We start from the raw sequence: 9,997 nt of genomic DNA, 5'->3' as shown, positions 1-9,997 counted from the left end.
CAATAGCAAGCTGGCCCACTTGATTCTCCAAATTCCTTAGAGTGGTGTCATTTTTCGCCATGTATGCCTTCAATAGATTCTCTAAGTTATTGGATGGTTTCGCTTGGGTTGGTTTCTGAACTTGTTGGGGGAAACTAGGCGGCTGAGTTGGTCTAGGTTAGGCGTAAGTGTTATTGATTCCAGCCCCTTGGTTACTCCAGGAAAAATTCGGGTGATTTCGCCATGATGAGTTATAAAAGTTGGATTGCAGTCCTTGCCTCCCTCGGTTTTAGTTCTGATTACCCATGTAATATACGGATTCAGGGTTCGATGGACATTCTTCAAACAAATGTCCTTCTCCACAATACACACAGGCTATATTCTCAAATTGGTTAGGTGGTTGGGCTGCAAAACTGTTAGACCCATTAGTGGTAAGATTCTTAAGCATTGAGGATATTGAAGATACCTGAGATACGAGTGAAGTGAGAGCGTCCACTTCATGTATTCCAACGACTCATCTTCCTGACGCTGCTCGATTGGTTGGCCATTGATAATTGTTGCTGACAATCCTCTCAATAATTTTGTAAGCCTCATTATAAGACTTAGAAAGGAGAGCACCATTAGAAGAGGCATCCACTACCATCCTCGTGTGAGTGTTGAGACCATTATAGAATGTCTCAAGTTGAATGCAATGTGGGATTCCATGATGAGGGCACTTTCGTAATAACTCTTTTTACCTTTCCCATGCCTCATACAAGGACTCGTCATCCATTTCTTGGAAGGTAGTGATCTCATTCCTCAACTTGGCATTCTTCCTCGGCAGGAAATACTTCATGAGGAATCTCCCGGCCTACTCTTGCCATGTAGAAATGGAGTTCGATGGCAATGAGTTCAACCAGGCATGAGCTCTGTCCCTTAGCGAATATAGGAACAACTTCAGTCGTAATACATCTTCGAGTACTCTGGCTAACTTGAAAGAATTGCTCACTTCCATAAATAGTTTTAAGTGAAGATGAGGATCTTCAGTAGGCATTGCACTGAATTGGCCCACAATCTGAAGCATCTGGAACATGACTGGCTTTAGCTCGAATTGTTGTCCCTCGATTCGGGTCTCCAGATACCTGGATTAAGATCATTAAATACTGGCACGACATACTGTCATGAAGCTCTATCCCTATCATCAGCAATAAGGATAGGATTCTGAGAAAGGTTTACTCCATTTCCTTGATTCATATTCTCAAAGTTTATCTCTTCGGTCCTTTTCTGGTTCGCTTGTCTTCTTCGCTGTCGAAAGGTTCGTTCTATTGTAGGGTCCATAGGGAGTAAGTCGATAACCTGGTCAATACTCATAAACAGTTGAAATAATCATAGAAAGATTAAGTAAGTAAATATTTAAACAGGAAAATAAATAATCCAAAATGTAAAAATAGATTCACAAATAATGGCTTGTTTTTTTAAAACAGTCCCCGGCAGTGGCGCCAAAAACTTGGAACGACGAAAATGTGCAAGTGTACACAATCGTAACAAGTAATAAAGTAACAAGTAAATGTCGAGTTATCGTACCCACATCGACTGTAAAAAGGAATATTTATGAAATTAATGTTAAAACACTTTGGTGATGGAAAATATTTTCGTTTAGAGATGATTAAAAACTAAGTAAAAAAATTTTAAAAATAACAAAGGTTCTAATGTACGATTTCAAATAAGGTTTAATCAAGATGATATAATTGTGTTGGATTAATTACATTCCTTTAACTTAGAATTATTAAACTTATGTTTATACTAGTACGAACAAATTCACGACAACTCGGTAATTTGCTAACTATTGCTCATATATACTTATTAAATTAATCAATATCTTGAACATTTTTCAATGTCAATCCAAGCGATTAATAAATCTTCTCAAGCATATAAAAGATTAAGTGAGGTAACAGAGTATTTCTACCTTGAAACAGTTTAATCACAATAATCTTGCAAGTTATGCAAGATATATGTATCGCCAAATACAATGCTAAATTAACTTCAGCTACCTTAGAAGAATAAACATGCATCGATTAAGTATTGTGTCAATTAATTACAATTTCAATACGATTTAATAATTAATTCATTAGTTATCTAACAATTAATATTGCAAGAATAACTTAGGCATGATTTTACTTAATCAAGCATCTTACCGATGTCTATAACAGCACAAACACAATTTCAATAATTCAAGCAAGCAAAATATAATCAACCCAACACATATTAAATTCAAGCTAAATTTATTAAAATAACCATTTCAATAGCATAAATATTCATAAACATGTTTGTCAAAACAACAACGGAATTTAAAGAGATAGGGAACAAGAAGCAAATCCAGTGTTTCTCCGTGGCTTCATTGATTGCTCCGTTCTTCGTTCTCTGTTGTCCTCAGCTATTAAGGTGGCTTATGAATAATTTAATTGCTTCTCAACAATGGCTGATGAGGACATCTTTCCGAAGAGAAGAAATTGACACTTGAACAAAAAAGGAAATGGAAAGGAAAAGTTGAAAGAAAGTGAGAGAGGAGAAGAGAGAATGAGAGTGTGAGGGATAAATTGAATTATCAGCAAGGGGCGGCGTTTATAGCTGATTGTGGCTGCTAAAAATAGCAAATTCCATCAGCCAAAGAGACCCCCCTTGGCCGGCCACACACATGGCAAAGTTGAGAGATTCAACTTTCCTAAATATAGCCTTGGGCAAATCCATAAAGCCACATTTTTTAGAGGGGTTTAAATGCAAGGTTGAAATTTCTTCAGGGGCTTCTTTGCAAGCTTGCTTAGTCAGCTAAAATGCTAATATGGGTCAGCATATGGACAATTATGGGCAGCCCAATTAGTGGCTAGTTCGGTTCACTAGATTCGGTTCAACCAATGCGGTTCAACTGGACCATTTTTTCCATAATTAATTAATAATAATTTATTTAACCCAAATTAAATTGGGAATAAATTAAAATTAATTATATTATGAATTAAGACACATTTTTGGACCATCTTAGGCTGGAAATAAATTTTCCTCGATGCTTCAAATTGCTTCTCGATTTTATTCTTCGAGCATTGTCTGTCGAGCTAGTTTTTGCCCTTTGTGCGAATCTGTCAAAAATAGTCAAAATTAATCAAAATTAACTATAAAATTAATTAAAATTCGTCATGTTCATATTTTTAACATAATTTAATTATTTTATAATATTTAATTATTTTTCGACAAGAATTTAACCGAAACAGCATGATTTTAAGTTAAAAAGGCTTATAAAAACACATAAATTTTTGTGTTTCCAGTGATACCCTTTCGATTACCTAAAATGAGATATTGTTAGAACTATGATTTGGTTTATGATCATTTATCATATGACATCTTGATGATGTGAATTATCCAAGTATACGTGTTTTCCAAAAGTTGAAATAATAGTAATATGGAATATGATTTGAATTATTGTACTGTGCAATACTCACCTATTGTGAGCTGTGATTGACAGGAACTTAATTTCTTAAATCTCATACATTGTTTATTTATGTTCAATCCGATAAGATTATCTTGTAATCATCGAAGTTACTAAGCTTTTGTAAGCTTACTTTTGTCTTGTTCCTTTTATTGTAGATTACATTTTGTGGAGGGGAGATCAGATCAACTCAAAAAATCACACTATCCTAAAGACTCTTTTGGTAGATTTTGTAAACAATTTGGTTATATGGCATACAATAGGGCAAATGATTTATGTTTGTAATGTTTCACAACTATGTGTGCTGTTTGATATGTTTGATGTTCTGGAATGGTAACTTTATATGGTATGCGTGTTAAACTCAAAGTTGAGCTTGAGTGTTTTGTCCAGGGAATAGTAAATATCATGTATAAGTATGGTATGATGAGATTGACATAGATTAGTTGGTGTATATGTTATGACTTGTAGGTGATATAAAATGATAATGTTGGGTGTCGAAACCGTTTTTTTGAAAACAAAAATAGTATCGACTTTTATTTTGAAAATTAAAAAAAAAAGAATGGGAGTAGTCACCGATATTTTTTTTAGGTGTGATCGGATCACCTTGCGATTCAATCATTTTAATAAAAAATTTTAATTTTATTAAAACAATAATTTTGGTCTACGAAATTCAAGAAAAACGGGTTCAGGAGTCAGTTACATGCAAGGAAGGATTAGCACCCTTGTCATGCCCAAAATTGGTACCTAATCGATTAATTAATGTCTTAATGTCAAAAAATTTGAAAATTTGAAAAGAAATTTAAAACATGATCCTTTTGTTAAAATTACTTAAAAAATTAAAGAAGGGTGTATTTCTTGTTAATTGAGAAAAAGAATTATATCACGTTAGTTAGGACACAATATCTTAAATCCCGAGACAAGAATAAACACCAAAATTTATTTATTCTTTAGAAATTTTGATCATCTTTGTTTCAGAGAAGAAATCACATCCCGTAAGTTGGAACACGGTCCTTTTCTGATTCCCGAGACAATTTTTAAGAAAATGTGTTGTTTTTTTTAAACAAGGGTTCGTATATTTGAAATTATCGAAAAATCGAGACCCCGTAAGTTAGGGGATGATCTTTTCAAAAATCCCAAACACCAAGTGTTACGCTATCTTGGAGGCTGTTGGATAAAATGATTCTAAAACTTAAGTCATATTAAACGTAATCTTTTTTACGAATAAAATGCAAGGAAATGATAATGTATAACGCAGTGATAATTGAAACCAAATGGTACTCTAATGAATGACAAATAATCAATAAATATAAATAAACAATATCATACACACAAGAGCAATAATCTTACGTCACATATTAATATTAACATCATCATTTAAAACCTAATGAACTAAAAGCTAATCTTAAAAGAGGTACCAAGCAAATTAACACAAATAAAATGTAACAAGTTTTTAAAATAACTAAAAAGGAAAACTATAATCAATAAATTATACATTAAAATAAATTTAAAATAAATAATATATACATATATGAAAGTTTGAAATAAATCAAAAATAGAGTTAAAAATAAATACTACATAAAATAATAGTATCCAAATAAATTTTAAAATAAATTTTATATAAGAAGAAAATCAAAGTACATAAAGTAATATACATAATATTAATTTAAATAAATAATACATATGGAATGAAAAACTTCAAATAAATAATAGTATATTGTAATTTATGTAAAAGGTTGGAATAGGCAAATTATAATAAAATAGGGTTTTTAAAAGAAAATAAATCATAGATATAGAGATAGATAAATATATATATATAATAATATGAAATCAACAATAGATTTTGTATGTATGTATAATGAAAATAATTTAATATAAATTGTGTATATATACAAAAAAAAAGAATAGTATTGCGTAAGAATATTATAGTATAAATCTTTAAAGATGAAACATATAAAAGTGGATTTTAAAAGTATATTATAAAATAAAACCATAAAAATATGTACGAATTATATATAAAAAACATATGAAATAATATATATGAAAATTAAAATAATAATATTTAATAAATTTAAAAAAATAATGCATGAAAAGCTAAGAAAAATAATACATATAAAATTAAAATAATAATATACAATAAATTTAAACAATGTTAATAACAAACTTAAAATAATATTGAGCTTGATCATTAAAATAATATTAATTTTAAAATTAAATACATTAAAAATAATGGAATAATAAATATTTAAAGAAAATTTAAAGAAAATCAAGCACATTAAATAGGTAAGGATTAAATTAAATTAAATTAAAAACCAGAATTAAAGGAAAAAATGAAAATAAAATAAAGCAAAGGGGCCGAATGTAATGCGCGAATAACTTGGGGGACCAAGTGGGAAATAATCCCTGTCCCTCCAAAACGCGACATTTCAACCTTGGCTGAAATGAAACAAAAACAAAATGTAGGGCAAAATTTTAAAAAAACTGATTTGAACACGGCACAAAAGAGGGGGGACAAAATGCGCAAATTGCCCAATAGCTGCAAAACGCGTGAATCCTCTCCTCGGGTTGGGTCAACACGCGGGTCACAGGCCAATATGGCACCATTTTAGTGCCACTGAAACAGGCCCTAAACGGTATCGTTTTATGCGCTATATAAATGCCACTCAAAACCCTAAAATCAGAATACTTTACAATTTTATTAAATTATCAGAAAAAAACCTAAACCTCTCTCGCCCTCCGCCGCATCAAAACCCGAAACTCTGTTTGACTCCGATTTGGACGGAGTAAACGGAGCTCCGATGGCGTGCTCGCACAGGTAAGTTTCTTGCTTCTTTTTCTTTCTTTTTCCTTTTTTTTTCACACATAATGAATCAACCACAAAAAAGAAAAGCAACGAAAAAAAAAAATCTCCAGTCACCTTTAGAAAATTTCTGATTTGCCTTTTAACTTTCTCTTCTTTTTTTTTTGAAGTTTTTCTATTGATTTCGTATCCATTTTTTCGACTTACAATCGGCTTTATATAGCTGCATCAAATAAAAATGAAAATTACAAAATTTTTTATATCTGAAATATATGTTATTTGCTGTATTCTTTTATTGTTACGATTTTTACGGCCTCTTCCCTTCATTTCTTTGTTGTCATTTGCGTTTGTTGCAGATGTATGAAAGCCAACTGGAGTGGAGGTGAGCGTGGACCTGGCATAGCGTGCGTGGGAGGGTCGAAGGTGACGGCGAAAACCCTAGGTGCGGCGCACCTAGGGTTTCTGTTGACTTGGTGTTTTGGGCCATTCAGGCTAGTGTTAAAGATTGGGCTACTATAAATTGGGTTTTTTTTAATATTTGGGTTTCAATATGAATTTGGGCCTATGTAAATTGTATCTGGACTTTTTATTGGATTTATATTTATTATTGGTTTTAATATATTTAATTGGGCCCGAGCAAAATGGGTCATTACATTGGGTATAAGCATTATTTTGTAACTTCATGTATGACACCTTGGTTTGGTTTTAGGTGGTTGAAATTGACATGTTTTAGTTTTTTTTTAGGTGTGGTTATAGTCTTATGATCATGTGTTATGAATTGGCTTAGGTACTTATGTAACTGGATGAAAAATAAGCATGATTTTAGTCACTTTTGGGTACACATGACCTGGGACACAGGTTATCACATGGTCCTGTGTCACACACGGGGGTGTGCCCTTAGCATGTTAGGTGCAAGGTTTACACTGGCTGTGACACGACTGTGTGACCCAAGTCAGAGAGTTACACGGCCCTTGCACACGAGCATGTGGGATGGCCACAGGGCCATGTCTAGAGTCACACAGTCTAGGCCTAGACACACCGCCGTGTGACCCTTTTTTTGAATTTTTTTCATTTTTGTCCCAAATCTCCTGTTTTGTTTTAGATTAGTCTCTGATTGTTCCTAAGATATTTTTAGGGCCTCATAGGCTCGATTTAAGTTCTGTGAATGTGTGTCTTGCTTGATTTCGAATTATTTATGAATATTGTTAATAATTAATTTGATGAATTAGATGCTATTGTTATGGAATGTTTCGAATTGTACGGTAATACTCTGTAACCCTATTCTAGCGAAGGAAATAGGTTATGAATGTTACATGCTAATTAGGCCATGATTTTCGTAACAATTTCATCCAAACTAAATTGATCAGAGACAGAAGTGAATTAAGTATTCTAGCATTATTTGATATTAGTAACTCATTTCTTGAAGTACTCATTATTCTGTTGAAATTTTGCAGGATAGAATCATTTAGTTTAATTAATCGCATAAACCCCATTTATAATTGTTTTCTTTCTAAATTGTTCTTTAAATTATTTTCACAAATCTTGACTACCTGTTCAGTCCCTAAGGAGACGGTACTCATATACTTAGTACTTTATTATTTGTTACAATTGTGTATATTTGCACATAATTTGCAATTATTTTTACACACCGCAACAAATATCATGGAAAGTCTATTTTGTTATGAGTACTAGTGTTTGTTAATTAAAGGTATTTCAATTAAACTTAGTTATTTTATCTCCTCAGGATTGTTGGTAGCAGTAGAAGATTTTGTAGAAGGGGACTACATCAGAGCTGCTGATATTTGTGAGCTATTAGTTCTTTTGTTGTTGGTTTCATGCATGGTTTCTGTTGAAAAATATTTGTATCTATTAATTGCAAATATTTACCTATTTTCACTGTTGATGCCTTATAAGATTTTCTTTTATATGCGTACGCCATTTAAAGCTACGGGGATGACTTATAGTTTTCTTTATACATTCCTATTGTTTTCTTTAAACAGGGGGTTACAAAAATCTAAGAATGCTTTTAAAGAGATTTTTCATAGTTTATTTCTAAGAGTTTAAGTCATTTTGAAAAAGGTTGAAACCGTCGATAACACTCCAATTCGTTGGACAGACTGTTGGTTGGTTTTGGCACGTCTTGTTCCCTAACGGGCTAGAGATGTTACATAGGCAGTCACTTCAAAAACTTTTGTCGAAACCAACTTTTATTTTGGAAAAAAAAAAATTAGTTGTCGACTTTAAAAAAACAAAAATTGGGAGTCGCCACCAATCTTTTATTGAGGTGTGATTGGATCACCTAAAAAATAGCTTTGGTCTACGAGTTTTAGAAAAATGGATCCGGGAGTCGGTTACGTACGAGGAAGGATTAGCACCCTCGTAACACCCAAAATTGGTACCTAGTTAATTAATTAGTGTCTTAATGTCGAAAATTTAAAAATATGATCCTTAATAAAAACTTAAAAAGCGTTACTTATTAAGACTCTTATCATTTCGGAGAAAGAAAATGTCACACCCAATGCGTTAGGGTACGACATTCTAATTCCTCAAAAATGAATTAGTCCAAAATACTCGTGTAATAAAATTTAAAAGAATATTCATTTGTTTAAGATTTATAAAGAAATCGCATTGTCGTTAGGGCACAATTTCTCAAAATCCTAAACTTGGCATATTTCCTTTGTTATTATTTTTTTTAAAAAAATCTTTGTCTCGAGAAATCAATACGTCACATCCAATACGTTAGGATACAACATATTAAATTACCGACAACAAGCTTTTCATTTTATTTTTTGATTAATGGACAATTCTCAATTGTTAGATTTAACGAAGAAAATTGGAACCTAATACGTTAGGGCTCAATTTCCTTGAAAATCCTAAATGCGAGTATTATCTCAATTTTGAAAATTTTAAAATCGAGTAAAAATGATGTAATGCTACATTAAGTGTAAAATATAATAATAAATACAACAATGGCATAGAAATAAACGAAATTAATGTACATAAAAACAACGATATGTAAAGTATCAAATGAACAAAATATAAATGAAAACATAAATCAATAAGCAAATGAAGGAAATAAACAAAAAATATAAAGAGAGAAAAGGTACAAAATATATACATGAAATTATAAAGAATAAAAGACATACACATGGGTTTACATATAAAATTTTGGACTATAGAATTTATAACAAAATATATATAATGCATTTATGAAAATAAAGAAAAATATATAAATATACATATATATATTATAACATATGTGTTGAAAATATAAGTTTGTATTTAAGGAAATAAAAACATAGACATGTGCGTATATATATATATATAAAATATTCATTAGAAAAATATACAAATACATACATGTACATATAAACAAAAGTAAAAAAAATTTGAAACTAAATATAAAAGTATATATATGTATATAAAAGTTAGGAAGTAAAATAAAATAAAAACATATGTATAAGATATATATAAGCATCGTATACTATATATATATATATATATATATTACATAAAAAGCGATGCATGCATGAATATAAAAATAAAAATAATAAATAATAATAATAATGATACAAGATTAATGATGCCACATAATAGTATTAATAATATTAAAATAATTAATTTAATAATAAAAAACTAAAATAACAAATAGAGGATTAAATAGCATCAATAATCAAATACCAATGAATTTAAAACAAAGAGTATAAAATAAAAAAAATATAAGGCCAAATAAAATGTAAACAAATTTGAAAATAATGAATTTG

General features: G+C 30.7%; 1 non-coding gene across 1 annotated transcript; it reads left to right on the top strand.

The window, feature by feature from the left end:
• Positions 1-677: 677 nt before the first annotated feature.
• Positions 678-784, top strand: LOC128041419 (small nucleolar RNA R71). Its single transcript, XR_008196440.1, has one exon. It is a non-coding gene; the product is annotated as a small nucleolar RNA R71 (small nucleolar RNA).
• Positions 785-9,997: the final 9,213 nt, after the last annotated feature.

Source organism: Gossypium raimondii, chromosome 5, assembly GCF_025698545.1.
Source record: "Gossypium raimondii isolate GPD5lz chromosome 5, ASM2569854v1, whole genome shotgun sequence".
NCBI lineage: Eukaryota > Viridiplantae > Streptophyta > Magnoliopsida > Malvales > Malvaceae > Gossypium > Gossypium raimondii.
This window is presented reverse-complemented; position numbering and strand designations above follow the sequence as displayed.